The following is a 15,089-nucleotide window of genomic DNA, read 5'->3' as shown; positions in this document are numbered from 1 at the left end:
TGAGTCATTTCGGGTGCTTTGACAAGTTTTCTTCTGTTCTTGTAGGAGAAAGCTACTAACTTCTTCTTTTTTAGTAATAGGAAAACATTTCCAGCTTGGCAGGCAGGAAGATGCCCATGAATTCTTACGTTATGCTATTGATGCCATGCAGAGAGCTTGTCTGGGTGGAATCAGCAAGTAAGCACAAGCAAATTCCCTTTGCAATGTTCCCGAGCCCTTTGGACTCCTTGGTGCAGTGCCATCAAGGAAAAACTACGCCCAGGGCTTTCACACAAAGCAAAACTCCGGGAGGAGATAACTCTCTGCCTTACCATTTATTTCCAGCTTGGACATCCCTTCCGAATCGACTACCATCGTCCACCAAATATTTGGGGGCTTTCTGAGATCCAGAGGTACTTTTCCACAGCCATTGCTCTCCCTGGAATTGTCTGTGTCCTTCTGTCGGCCTGTGATGAACAGCTGATGGTGTGACTGGCGTAGTAGGTATGAAGGACGTAAAGCGGCACAGTCAGTCGACTTCCCCATCGCTGAGCATTTTGAATTTCCTTCCAGTCACGTGCTCGAGCTGCAAAGTGGTTTCTGATTCCTACGAGGCCTTTCTGGATATTCCTTTGGATATCAAAGTAAGAGAGTTTAATTGTGCTTCAAGATGTCGCAAGGCCCCTGTAGCTTTCCAGAATCAACACAGTTGCTTTAAAAACGCATACCGTGAACACAAGAGAGCCTGGTGGTGGGTGGCAAGTGGAGTGGAAGGATCCCTCTGCGTCCTTCTTCTTTTTGCCCTCCCTCAACACCCGTCTGACGGGTGGTATTATTTTCATTATTGATGACCCCGCGCGCCATCGGTAGCTGAACTGAGCAGTGGCACAGAGACGTAGCTCTTGATAGCCCCGCGAATTGAGGGAATTGAGGGAAATGTTCAGCATCGTGCCCTCTTTCTGCCTCCTTGTGGGCGCTGCTTGAGGGTTCACCTGGGTCTTCTTGTCAACTCCTGATAAGTGTTTGGGCGAGGGCGTTTCCCGGAGATCAGTTCTCTCCTTTCTCACTCCTCCAGGCAGCCTCAACTGTCACTGCAGCGCTGACGGACTTCGTGAAACCCGAGCAGCTAGATGGTGAAAACTGCTTTAAATGCAGCCAGTAAGATGATTATTAACACCATATTAATACTAGATCCTGCGTGAAGGTGCTGCACATACTCTAGCATAAGCCATCTTTTCACATAACATAATATATTAACATAATAATTCACATAGGTTAGATGCACGATAATGAGGCACCGATATTTTAATATGGCTCTGTGCATCTGAACAGCCTTAAAACAGCGTAGGGGGGTGTGAGACATGAAAGGATGTCTGGCCTTCTTGGGGCAAGATAGGGCGTATACGAAGGTTGCATTTCAGCACTTGGCTCTGTGCTTGGTTTCAAGGTGTAACAAGACGGTTGCCGCCTCCAAGAGGTTTACAATCCATCGCACACCCAAGGTTCTCACCGTGTGTCTGAAACGGTTTGAAGATTTCAGCGGCGGGAAGATCAACAAAGTGCGTATGCAACTGGAGCGCAACGTTCCCTTCCTGGAGCGGGATATTTCCCAAAGCAGTACGCTCTTTCACAAGCCGTTCACGTTGAGTTTTTCGCGTTCCCTTCCAGGGAGAGGAGAGTTGCCGCGGGAAGACAAGCACGTACTCTGCTCCGGGAGAGCTGCTTTGGCCGAGAACAGTGTCCTGCCACCCAAACCATTACCTGCTGCTTTGGGGAAAAACCAAGTGTTCATGAGCCCCAAAGATGTATTTATACACCTCTGGTCTTGGAGGGCTATTTCGTGTAGTATTTCAGGATCATTTCCGAGCACTCTCGGTCTCTCCGTAGGTTGTGAAGTACTCCAACTGCTTGGATCTTCGCCCGTACATGTCTCAGACAGATGGAGAACCACTCTTCTACTCTTTATACGCTGTCCTGGTGCATAGCGGTAACAGGTGTCATTCAGGGCACTATTTCTGCTACACAAAGGTAAAGAGCAACTTCCTTCCACGCACGAGAAAAAGGCGTGCTGAGGAAGACAGACTTTCACGGCAGTGATACCGGCAGCCAAGGATTTGGGGGAGAAGGTCTCCTTAGAGGCTGGGTTGGGTTTGTTTTGGCGTGCTCTTGGTTCTGTAGTTTGCTGCCTGCGTTTTTGTGGAGAAACCGTGCGGTTCATCTCCAGATATCATTGCCTTTTTTTTTACAGGCCAGCAACGGGCTGTGGTACGAGATGGACGATTCATCTGTGGATCTTTGTGACAGCAACACGGTTCTCCAGCAGAAAGCCTATTTGCTGTTCTATGTCAGGTAATAACAGAAGAGTACTTAAAGGGAAAGATGGGAAGGGACTTTTTATGAGGGATTGTAGTGGTAGGACTAGGGGGAACGGTTTTAAACCGAAAGAGGGCAGGTTTAGGTCAGCTGTTAGGAAGAAATTCTTTACGGTGAGGGTGGTGAGACACTGGAAGAGGTTGCCCAGAGCAGTTGTGGATGCCCCTTCCCCGAAAGTGTCCAAGGCCAGGTTGGATGGGGCTTTGAACAACCTCACCCCATGGCAGGGGAGATGGAACAAGATGATCCTTAAGGTCCCTGCCGACCCCAACCATTTTAGGATTCTATGAAATGGAGGCCGTAGGGAGGATAAAGATGAGGTCTTGCTCCAACAAGGGAAGCAAGACCCCAACCAAATTTCAAATTTGTAGGTTTGGATACGTCTTCTCTCTGTCATAGAAACCGCTCCAAGAAAATGGCTGGACCCCAGGGAAAGCTGCAAGAACAGCCCTAAACAGAAATCACTCTTTTTTTTTTTCTCCAGGAGCTCTGATTTAAGGGGAGGAAGGCCTTCTTCCCCACAGATACCATCACATGCCCATGCCTTCCCGAGACAGTGGGCGGCCGGCAGCAAGAAGGTAGATCCTGTGGGACCACCTTCTTCCTAGGACTAAGGTAACTCTGGGGAGATGGATCAGTGGATTTCTTTCCGGGATCTTGGCATCGTTCTCTTTTCCCTCCCACGCTGCAGCTTTCTTCAAAGCTGCAACGCTTCTCCCTCTCAAAGCATCCCACCTCGATCCACCCCATTTGTCCACCTTTGGGTCTTCTGCCTTTGCAGCCCTCCAGGAGAAGCTCTGGGACGCCCTTAGCTGTCCCGTCCCACAGTTTCTGGGGGTTCCCCACTGTTCTGGTCCTTTCATGGGGAAAGGTCAGGGCCTTTTCACAGCTCTCTGTGCAGGACATGGCAGTGGGCATGGAGGATGCTCCAGAGGACTGCAGCTCCTCTACAAGAACCAGGACCAGCCAGTTAAACCAGGCAGATGCGCGGGAGGCATCTGCAGCCTGGGCAGGCAGGCGCAGCACGGCCTCGTGCGCGTCCAGAACCCAACCCGGCTTCCCGTTCCGCTGTCAACTGTTTGACCGTGGGCCGCACGCTGCGCAACGGGACGACGAGCAGGAGGACGGATTCACCTCCTGTTCCTGCTGCCAGAGGAATGGGGCCAGGGAGAGGGCCTGGAGCAACTTGCCGCAACGGGACAAGGATTTCTGCAGCTGCCTCGTGGCCACCAAGGACTACAACTACTCAGCAAGGAGGAGGACTAGTCCGAGTCACGAACAAGCCCCCAGGACTGACTCAGCTCCATGGACCTCCAACTCCAGCTCCCGGTGGGCTCCCGCATCCCGGGCTGCTTGGGAGCAAAGATTGCTGCGGGAGAGAGAGCGGAGCCGATCCCCGCTGCGGGGTTATAATGTCTGCAGCCGGTTCATGGAGAACACGGACGACCGTGGCTCAGCGAGGAGGAGGAGAACTAGTCCTCCGAGTCACGAACAAGCCCCCAGGACTGAGTCAGCTCCGTGGACCTCCAACTCCAGCTCCCGGCGGGCTCCCGCATCCCAGGCTGCTTGGGAGCAAAGATTGCTGCGGGAGAGAGAGCGGAGCCAATCCCTGCGGTGTGGCTGTAAACTCTGCAGATGGTTCGCGGAGTACACGGATGACCGTGGCTCAGCGAGGAGGAGGAGAACTAGTTCTCCGAGTCACGAACAAGCCCCCAGGGATGACTCGCCTCTGTGGACCTCCAACTCCAGCTCCAAGCCGGTTCCCGCATCCCAGGCTGCCTGAGAGCAAAGATTGCTTCAGGAGAGAGAGCGGAGCCGATCCCCACAGTGTGGCTGTAAACTCTGCAGACGGTTCGTGGAATACACAGACGACCGTGGCTCAGTGAGGAGGAGAACTAGTTCTCCGAGTCACGAACAAACCCCCAGGGATGATTCACCTCCGTTGACCTCCAACTCCAGCTCCAAGGCGGTTCCCGCATCCCAGGCTGCCTGGGAGCAAACTCAGCTGCGGGAAAAAGAGCGGAGCCGATCCCCGCGGCGGGGTTATAATCTCCGCAGCCGGTTCGTGGAGTACACGGACAACCATCGCTCCGCAAGAGGAGGAAGAGGTGCGAGAAGAAGTCCTCCACGTCGTGAGCAAGTCCCAAGGGATGATGCGGCCCCAGGACCCTCCAGTGCCCGCTCCAAGCAGGCTCCGGCACCCAGGGCTGCTCAGGATCAAATCCTGCCGAGGCAGAGCGAGCCAAGCAGATCCCCGCGGCAGGGTTACGATCTCTGGAGCCGGTTCGTGGACGCCACAAACTACGACCCCTCAGCAGGGAGGAGGAGGGCTTCCCTGATGAGGGAGAAACACAACGTCTAACTTCTGCAATGCTGGGGAGGAGGAAGAGGAGGAAGAAGAATCCATCAAGTACCAAAGCAGGGACCAAGCTGCACGAAGGACACCAGCAGCCCACCCTCTCCCTCCTCCCAGTGCTGCCTCTGGCCAGGAAAAGCTCGGAAAGAACTTCCAGAAATTCGGACAACTCTGCCAGCTGGCCCACCTGCCCACAGGTCCCTCGAGGAAGAGCTTCTATCTGTTTTCGGGATCACCCTGCAAAAACAACACTCAGTTAGAGCCAAGAGGCAGAAAAGCCAAAGACAGAATTAAAAACATTTGTTGGCCTTGCATGTGTAATTTATGGGGCGTTTCCTTCTCTGTAGGTTTTGCGGCAATTGGTGGAAATAATACCTGAGAATATATGCCTTCATATATAATTCTAAAATGCTTCTTAAATGCCCCAGCTATTTAAGATGTCGCTGCTATCACCAGGTTCCTCTCCATCACCTGCACAAACCGAGCACTACCAGTCCCACGGGCCAACGCCGACCTCTTCCACAGCAGCATCCTCCTCGGAAGCGCCACATCGCTCGAAAGCTACGGCTGCCACCCCTTTTGCTCTTCTCACTTCTGCCAATTTAACTCAAATCCTCCGCAGAAAGGCCGCGCAGCAGCTGCAAGAGCCGGGAGGGAAACGCACCACCAAGAGACCTCGTGGTACGGCGGGATCTGACCGATCCCACGAAAAACAACAAGCAGAAAAAGGCATCTTGTGGTTGATATACCGCTGGGCTCGCCCACCACCCCAACCACAATCACCTGGGGAAGGGGAAGGTCGTGGAGAAACGCCGGCGCAAGTCTCCCGCTCCGGCTTGGACCTGCAGCTTGTGAACCGTGGACAAGACGGACTGTTACTGGAAACAACGATAACACTTTTACCAAAACTTTGTGTATCGCGCTGATGCAAGATGCTTTACATCTTGCGTTGCGAGAAGAACGGTGTCCTTGTTATGCTGACTAGCGGTGGATAAGAAAACCTGTATGTTGCAAAATGTGTAAGATACCAGAGGAAATTGCTTTTGGTCGACCTTGCAATTCCCTGGGAAGATGGGAACCTTAGGCCCTTTTAGATAATTGAGCTTAAAAGCGTCACTGTGGCTTGTGTTAAACGAATGAAAATCAAGACAAGATAGATATTAGAGTTACTGACGAACGTTCTTCAGGATAAACTGTATCAAAACATGTAAAGCGTCCCACTGCGCAGAATCACTAGAAGAGGGTGTACTAGCGGACAAGCGAGGAAGACTATCGAAGACCACCAGAGGGCCCCTGAAGACCACCAAAGATCTCGAGCGCGCCTGCGCCGAGGGCATTTACATATGTCGACGAGTTCCCGGAATTCAGACAAATATGTTAATTACTTCCAGGAAAAATCATGAATATGTATATCCCTTTTGTATCTAATCCCAACCGTTGAAAGAATTGGTGTGCACGATAGTGATTCAAAGCAACTAACTCAATAGCCTGATTAACTATTAAGTAGGTATTCTTTATTGGCAGCGCTGGGTGCACAGGGGGGGATCGTTCCACCTATGGTGCGCACCGTCGGGTCTAATTGTGCAGGTTAAGTACATGTTCTACGTACATATTCACCGGATTTCCAAGAAATGTTATACATATTCATTAGTTTTCCAGGAAAGTATTAGCATATGCAAATGTCCTTTACGCAGGCGCACTGAAGGTCTCTGGCGGTCTTCCGTAGTCTTCCTCACTTGTCTGCTACCTGACCCTCCTCAGGTGACTCTGCGCAGTGTGGTCCTTTGTGGGATACTTGGAAAGTAATGGGCACATAGTGAACAATCCAGACTCGATAGAATTGATCCATTTGTGAGCCAAGGATGTTTTGTAGGCAGCAGGCTTCAAGGACGCTTTGCTTGTGGACACATTTAGCTAACGGTAGTAAGAGCATTCCAGACGCCTTTAGAAGGCCTTGAACAGAATAAACAAGAAGACAAAAAAAAGAAAGATGCCAATTAGAAGAACACAGGTGCGCATTCCACGATAAAGGGAACTTGGCACAAAGAACCTCAGTTCGGCAGCTTATCTTGACCAATTAGACTGAGACAAGTTTCGCATGTTTTAGTTAACGCAACCAATTATGCCTTATGTTTATGCGCGTGTACAGTGTTGATATAACCAATCATTAGGTGTAACTAGGCGCGTGGACAGCTCATGCTAACCAATCTCTAATTTGCTTATGCGTGAACAGTAACTAGAATGAACATATAAACCGAGCTATCTTGGCAATAAAGTGGCAGCTGCTTGATCATATTGATTGTGTGCAGTGTCCGTGACTGCCGCGTCAACAGTCCTTTACATGTTTTGATACATCTTATCCTAAAGAATGCACGTTAGTCCCTAAAAAAATGCTTTTTAGTGCTCTTATTATTTTTCATGGGTGATGTAAAACCATACGGCTAGTTTAAGCTAAATTGTCTACGAGGACGAGAATGAAGGCAGGAGTTCTTATCTTTTCCGGCCCTATCCATTCAAGCAAGGCCTCCGCTTGTGCCTTCCCAACAAGATCGTAAATTCATCAATTTAATTAAGTTTTGTGATCGCTCACGGCTCCCAAGTACCAGCCTCTGGCGGGCTTAACCCTTGACAAACACCAGTCCTTGGTACGTAAAGTTACAGAGAGATAATCACGAAGCAATAAGCGGTTCGTTCTCTATATCGACAGGCACGAAAGGCACGACAGGCACGACCCCCCGCCGCAATAAGGAGCGCCTGCCTTATAAAACTCCAAAATCGAGCCCGAGAGAGTTTCTAAAGTGCTGTGAAATGTATATTGGCTTTCGCAAAACGAGAACACAGAAATTTGCCTAACTACTGCATAAGTTACATCCCAAAAGGATGTTTGCCTCACTGCCACTAAATTAGGCCTTAACACGGGAAATATGTAGTTAATATATTCCAGGCATCAATTGTATTTTATAGTTTGTAGGTAATAAATGGGCACAAGCAGAATATGTAGTTTCTTTTGATGAGGTAAAAGACATCCTGTAACTCAAGTACTTAAAGGATGTGTAGATAGATTTGTGAAAACATAGAAAAACAGACATATGGACTCAAGGACAAGTAAAATTGAGAACACAAGTAAGAAGATAAGGAGTGATTTGTTAGCATGAGAACAGCATTTTGGGGGTCAAAGATTATTTGACATGAAAGATACGAGAAGAACAAAGGAAAACCAGGAGTTTAATGTGAAAATATTAAAAAGTGTGACTAGAGGAAAACGACAGGGTGAAAAGTGCAGCCAGAGGAAGACTACTGACTTCATCCCTTGCAGATCCCCGAAGGCCCCTCTGAACCACAAGAGACGCGCGCAAGGGGGGGTGGTCTGGGGTGGAGTTATGTTAATAGATACCTGAAATATTAAAATAACCCCTCTGAGATGCCACAAACACAGTGTATAAAAAGGCAAGTTTGGGTATAACCGGTGCGCCTCTGGTTTTCACCATGCGCCCAGTGCTGTTTGCCTTTGTTCTATAATAAACTTGTAAAATTCAGGAAATTCAGTGTGAGTGCATTTCTCACAAATTGGTGACCCCGACGTGATCACCTTGTCTGCAGGGGCTCCGGAGGACCACAAACGAGGGGCGCCCCATTGATTTCAGTGGCTCGGGAAAGGACCTTCGGAAGCCCCTCAGAATACAGGTGAAATTTTTCAGCCATATTATAGGGTAAAGGCAAGGACGGAGCTCCCTATCACCGCGGTTGCCCGTAATTCTTGTGCACGAAGACCCGAGTAAGAAAAGGACTGTCAGTATTATTCGGTCGGACGGGATTGAGGTTGGTGAGTGTGTGACTGAGACGTGGGCCGGATAGTGTCCGGACCTACGAAGTGAGAGCGGAGCCCTTATAACCGCGTTTCCAATCTCCCGCAAGGGACTTGGCCGGTGAAGGGGCGAAGCGAGTGGACTGGAGAGAGTGGACCTCGGGAACATGGGACAGGGGTCGAGCAAACAGACAGGTCCCGGGAAGGAAGGGAGCAAAAAGGTACCTATGGATATACCCCCAGGCAGTCCTCTGGGGATTAAATTATCTAACTGGGATAATAGTCCCTGTACTAAGGGGAAAGACAAAATAAAAATGATACATTACTGTATGATCAAGCGGACTAAAGAGAAGATTAGACCCGATAATTTGTTTTGGCCCCTATACGGGTCCTTTGAGGGGTGGATATGCCAGGCTTTAAACGTTTATGTAAATAGTAAGGAGCCCCTCGATCCAGAAGAAAGTGAATATGCCTCATGCTGGAAAGGGGAAATGTGGCCAACCGGGGTTAATATACTAAAACTTAAAGAACAACAGGAGGTAGACCACTCTAAACGATGGGACCCATTAGACCATTTACCTCCTCCATATAACCCAGTCCCAGGGGCATCTTCACAGGAGGGGGAAGAGGCAGATGATGCCTCCCCAGAGAATATGGGGGCAAGTGATGAGGGAAGATCCTGGGGTGGGAGGGGAAGAAGGGTCCCCCACACTACACCTACGCAAGCCAGGAGACGAACTGCCAACATAATGGTAATAGGTGAGGTTAGTGATTCGGAAGAGGGACCCCCTAAAAAGGATGTGACCCTATTTCCATTACGAGAAGTTCCTTTGGGGGGGGCGCAAGGGGGTATTGGATTTGTCAATGCCCCACTAACCTCCATGGAAGTGCGAAATTTTAAGAAAGAGATGAAAGGTCTCTTAGACGACCCCCTGGGTTTGGCAGAACAATTTGACCAATTTTTAGGTCCAAATATATACACCTGGGAAGAAATGCAGTCTATTATGGGAATTTTATTTTCTTTAGAAGAAAGACAGATGATCTGAGTAGCAGGAATAAAAATATGGGAAAGGGAGAACCAGCAGGGACCCTCAGGGGAACAAAAGATGCCGATAGCCACCCCTAATTGGAACCATAACGAGGGGGTTGGAAGACAGCACCTGAATGATTATCGAAACCTAATAATTAAGGGTATTAAAGAAGCGGCACCTAGGGGACAGAATGTAAATAAAGCTTTTGATAATCAGCAGGGAAAAGATGAAACGCCCACTGATTGGCTGGAAAGGCTCCGGAGGAATATGCAGCAGTACTCAGGCATAGATCTGATGAGCCCTGCAGGACAAACCCTGCTAAGGGTAAATTTTGTGACACATGCGTGGCCAGATATCAGAAAGAAGCTAGAAAAGTTAGAGGATTGGCAGGATCGAGGGCTGCAGGAGTTGCTGCGAGAGGCACAAAAGGTGTATGTACGGAGGGATGCTGAAAAGGCAAAGGCAAAGGCTAAGATTATGGTAGCGGCTATGCGAGAGTCTAATTCTGTGGGACGTCCTGAGGGTGCTAAGAAAAACAAGAACCAGGGACCAAGTGCCCTGAGACCAGGCCGAGTTGGGCCACCCGGCTCACAACCCCGACGAGCAAGCGGACAGAAGGGGCCAAATAGGGAGCTTGAGTGCTTTTATTGCGGAAAATCAGGACATTTTAAACGAGAATGTCCTAAAAGGGCAAGAGATCTGAGGACCTTTGCGGAGGAACAACAGGACTAGGGGTGTCAGGGGCTCTTCTTCCTGGGGAATGAACATCGGTTTGAGCCCTTGATAAAATTAAAGGTAGGACCCCAGGAGGAAACGTTAGAATTTTTAGTGGACACAGGGGCAGAGCGCACCTGTGTTACCCGAATCCCAAAAGGGTGCAAAGAAAGTAGCGAAACTATAAAAGTATTGGGGGCAAAGGGGAGGGATTTAAGGCACCAGTAATTAGAAATGTAATGGTGGAAAGTAAGACCCGTATAGGGGTAGGGGATTTATTAATAGTTCCGGGGGCTGGATGTAATTTGCTAGGACGAGACTTACAACTTCAACTGGGGATAGGGGTGGTGCCAGAGGAAGGACGAATGAAAGTAAGAATACTGCAGTTAACCCCGGAAGATGAGGCACAAATTAAACCCGAAGTCTGGGCCACCAAAGACAACAGAGGGGGATTAAATATTGACCCCATAACAGTTAACACAGAACACCCAGAATACCCCATTAGGGTTCGTCAGTACCCTATTTCCAAGGAAGGGAGAGAAGGATTAAAACCAGTCATAGATGGACTAATTCGGAGTGGGACTTTAGAACCATGCATGTCTCCTCATAATACTCCTATCTTACCGGTAAGGAAAGGGGACGGAAGTTACCGACTGGTCCAGGACCTAAGAGAAGTCAATAAAAGGACCCTGACCCGATTCCCCGTGGTATCCAATCCCTACACCCTCCTTAGCCATATCCCACCAACTCACCAATGGTATAGTGTAATTGATTTAAAGGACGCCTTTTGGGCTTGCCCGTTAGCCGAGGAAAGCAGAGATATATTTGCCTTCGAATGGGAAGACCCTGAGACCCGCCGTAAACAGCAACTGAGGTGGACAAAACTACCACAGGGGTTTATGGAGTCCCCCAACCTGTTTGGGCAAGCCTTAGAGAAATTATTGCAATTTTTTCCTAATAAGGAAGGAACATCAATTATCCAATATGTGGATGATTTGTTAATTTCTGGAGAAACCCAAGAGGAAGTAAGGACAACTACCGTTGCCCTCCTGAATTTTTGGGGTGAACAAGGGTTAAGGGTTTCAAAAAAGAAGCTGCAATTTGTAAAGCAAGAGGTTAAATACCTGGGACATTGGCTAAGTCAAGGGACCAGAAAATTGGATCCTGACAGAATAAAAGGCATTCTCTCTATCCCTCCCCCAACTTCAAAAAGAGAAGTGAGAAAGTTGTTAGGCTTATTGGGATATTGTAGGTTATGGATTGATGGGTATAGCAAAATGGTAAAATTTTTGTATGAAAAATTAACAGCAGGGGACCAGATAATATGGACTGAAAAAGATGACCAAAGACTGGAACAGATTAAAGAAAAACTGAGTAAGGCCGCTGTCTTAAATTTACCATCATTGATGCAACCCTTTCAACTATTTGTGAATGTGGAAAAGGGGGTGGCTTATGGAGTCCTAACCCAAGAGTTGGGGGGTTCTAAAAAACCCATGGCCTACTTATCCAAATTATTAGATCCAGTAAGCAAAGGATGGCCAATATGTATTCAAGCCATAGCAGCCACAGCAATGTTGGTTGAAGAGAGTCGAAAGCTAACCTTCGGGGGTAAACTGATAGTTTATACTCCTCATGCTGTTAGGAATATATTGAACCAGAAGGCAGAGAAATGGCTGACTGACTCCCGAATTTTGAAGTATGAAGCTATATTAATTAATAGTCCTGAACTAGTTATTACTACCAGTACTAGTTTAAATCCAGCCCAATTCTTGTATGGGGACCCTATGGAGCCTCTTGCACATGACTGTTTAGAAGTCATACATTATCGCACCAAAGTACGGGAGGATCTGATGGAACAAGAATTAGAGGAAGGAGAAAAGTATTTTCTAGACGGATCCTCTAGATGCATACAGGGCAAACGCATATCTGGATATGCAGTGGTCGATGGCTCAAAAATGCAGACAATAGAGAAAGGGAAAATACCCTCACATTGGTCAGCCCAGTCCTGTCAATTATATGCATTGAATCGAGCCTTACGACTTTTAGAAGGGAAAAAGGGAACCATATTTACAGATTCCAAGTATGCATTTGGTGTAGTACATACGTTCGGGAAAATATGGGAAGAACGAGGGTTATTAAACTCGAAAGGGAAGAATTTGGTACATGAAGAATTAATTAAAGAGGTATTGGAGGCCTTAAAGTGTCCTGAGGAAACAGCGGTAGTACACGTGAGAGGACATCAAAAAGGAGTGTCATTTGTAATAAGGGGAAATAATCTAGCAGACAGAGAAGCCAAAGAAGCCGCAGAGGCGGGAGACGAAAAGGTATTACTTATCCTTACCCCTCCATATGAGGATGGGGTACCTCAGTTTACTGAAAAGGAAGAACAAGACCTACTAAAGACTGGGGAAGAAAAAGATGAGAAAGGGATATGGAAATTGAAAGATGGAAGGCAGATGTTGTCAAAACCCTTAGCTAGATGTATCCTTGAGAAGATACATCAGAATACTCACTGGGGAACCCAAGCCTTGTGTGATCAATTCTTGAGAAAATATGGGTGTGTAGGAATTTTTGAAATAGCAAGGCAGGTGACAAATAGATGTATTACCTGTCAAAAGGTAAATAAGAAAATAATGAGACAGGTTCCAGGGGGAGGACGTAGTTTATCACTGCGACCGTTCCAGGCGATACAAATAGACTTTACGGAACTACCTCCAGTACATCGGTGGAGGTACCTTTTAGTATTAGTGGACCACTTGACCCATTGGGTAGAAGCTATGCCTACTGCCTGAGCAACCGCCAATGTGGTATCGAAAATGTTATTGGAAGAAATAATACCCCGATATGGATTAATAAATTGAATTGATTCAGATCGGGGAACCCACTTCACTTCACGAATTGTCCAACAGCTCATGGCAAGTCTAGGGATACGGTGGGAGTTACATACCCCATGGCACCCGCAAAGTTCGGGACGAGTAGAAAGAATGAACCAAACCCTCAAAAGAACTCTAACCAAACTAATGACTGAAACTCAGATGTCATGGGTCAAGTGCTTACCACTAGCACTGTTAAGGATTAGAACCCAGCCAAGGTCTGATATAGGAGTCTCTCCTTATGAAATGATGTTTGGACTACCTTACATGATGGGAACGGGGGAAACAATCAGTTACGAGGGAGGGGAGCAACAAGTTAGAAAATATGTACAGACGATTAGAAAAGCCTTACAACATTTAAAAGCTCAAGGAATGTTATCCCAAACAGTGCTCTTGGATTTTCAGATCCATACTTGTAAGCCTGGGGACTGGGTGCTGATAAAGACATGGAAAGAACAAACTCTGACCCCTCAATGGGAAGGTCCGTTTCAGGTCCTGCTGACTACAGAGACAGCCATTCGTACTGCTGAACGTGGATGGACGCATGCCACCAGGATAAAAGGACCAGTGGAGCCTCCGTTTGAATGGACCTTAACATCAACCCCAGGAGATCTGAAGCTGAAGCTGAGTAAACAACCTTTATGAATAGACCTCCTTCTGACAATCTTGTCCCCAGCCCAGGAAGAGTCCCTTCCCCAGATCCGAGGGGGGGGCACCTCAAAACCCAGAGAAACCAAGGTCTGCCCCCAGGAGAGAAGCAGCAATCCCCCCACAAACTGGTGGTTTGGGGGTGTATCAAGTAACACCTGGGAACAGGACCCTAGCATTAGCATGTGATTTGGATAAAGAAAGCGACCTTTTGTTACCTTCCTTAAGCTACAGAATTCCCTATAGTAAGCACCCTGGATCCGGGCATGTGAGATGGGTTTTATGTGAATGTTTGAATGTTTAAGGTGTAATCAAAAATGGTCTTGCGTGTCATATAATAGACAACCCCACTGTAGGAGATGTCACAGTGATGACAAATATTTAGGCCCTACTCGATTGGACAGTGCACAAATTGTGCAACTGTTTTGTGGGTGGAAATTATTGATTCCAGAAAATTGGGAAGTCTTTGATAGCGAATGGTATAAAACCTTGGCATGTTGCGCAGAGAGATTTGCATGGAAATTGTCAAACCAAGGGCACCTAATGTAGGGGGCAAGACCAGATTAACCTCTATACTTGCCACAGTGATCCGGCCACGGGCTGCACTCCCGTCGGGCATAGGAGGTGGAAGTATAAGTTCTACTGGACCCCTGCTACTACTACTCCTCCTAACCGTTAGGGGCAATGCTGCGAACTCTTGCCACAAATGCACTCAATCAATCAAATTGGGGGGAAAAACATTAACCAATCTTGCGTACCATACACATATTAATAAGGTTTGCTATGAGATTCCAAAATTGGAAACTTGCAAAATTGGGAATCTTGAACTTTGGGTAGCGGAAAACTTAGGAAAAGGGGGAATTAAAAATGGGGTGAGCTGCCCGAGAGGGGAGCAGTGGATTTGTTTCACCAAAGCAGGCCACTGGGACATCTCTGATGGCGGGGGTGTACAAGATATGAAAAAAGAAGAAATAGTAAAAAAACGTGTAAAGTCGATCACTCAACCTCAGATTAAACCCCAAAGCTACAGCGATTTGTACAAAAGTATAAGGAACTTGTTGGAAGATGATTTACAGCTCCCTAGGTTAGGACAGAATTTGTTTATAGACCTTGTAGAAAGAATAAGTAAGGAATTAAATGTGACTAACTGCTGGATATGTGGCGGAGCCCTAATGACAGAAGAATGGCCATGGAAAGGGAGTAGTCTAAGGGTTCAAGACATCCTAAGATGGAACCGTACAAAGGTTTCCTGGGATCACAGACCTGAAGGGTGGATATTAAGTTCCACCGTGACTGGAGATGAGTGTATT

This window comes from Harpia harpyja, unplaced genomic scaffold (genome assembly GCF_026419915.1).
Source record: "Harpia harpyja isolate bHarHar1 unplaced genomic scaffold, bHarHar1 primary haplotype scaffold_54, whole genome shotgun sequence".
NCBI classification, from domain to species: Eukaryota; Metazoa; Chordata; class Aves; order Accipitriformes; family Accipitridae; genus Harpia; species Harpia harpyja.
This window is presented reverse-complemented; position numbering follows the sequence as displayed.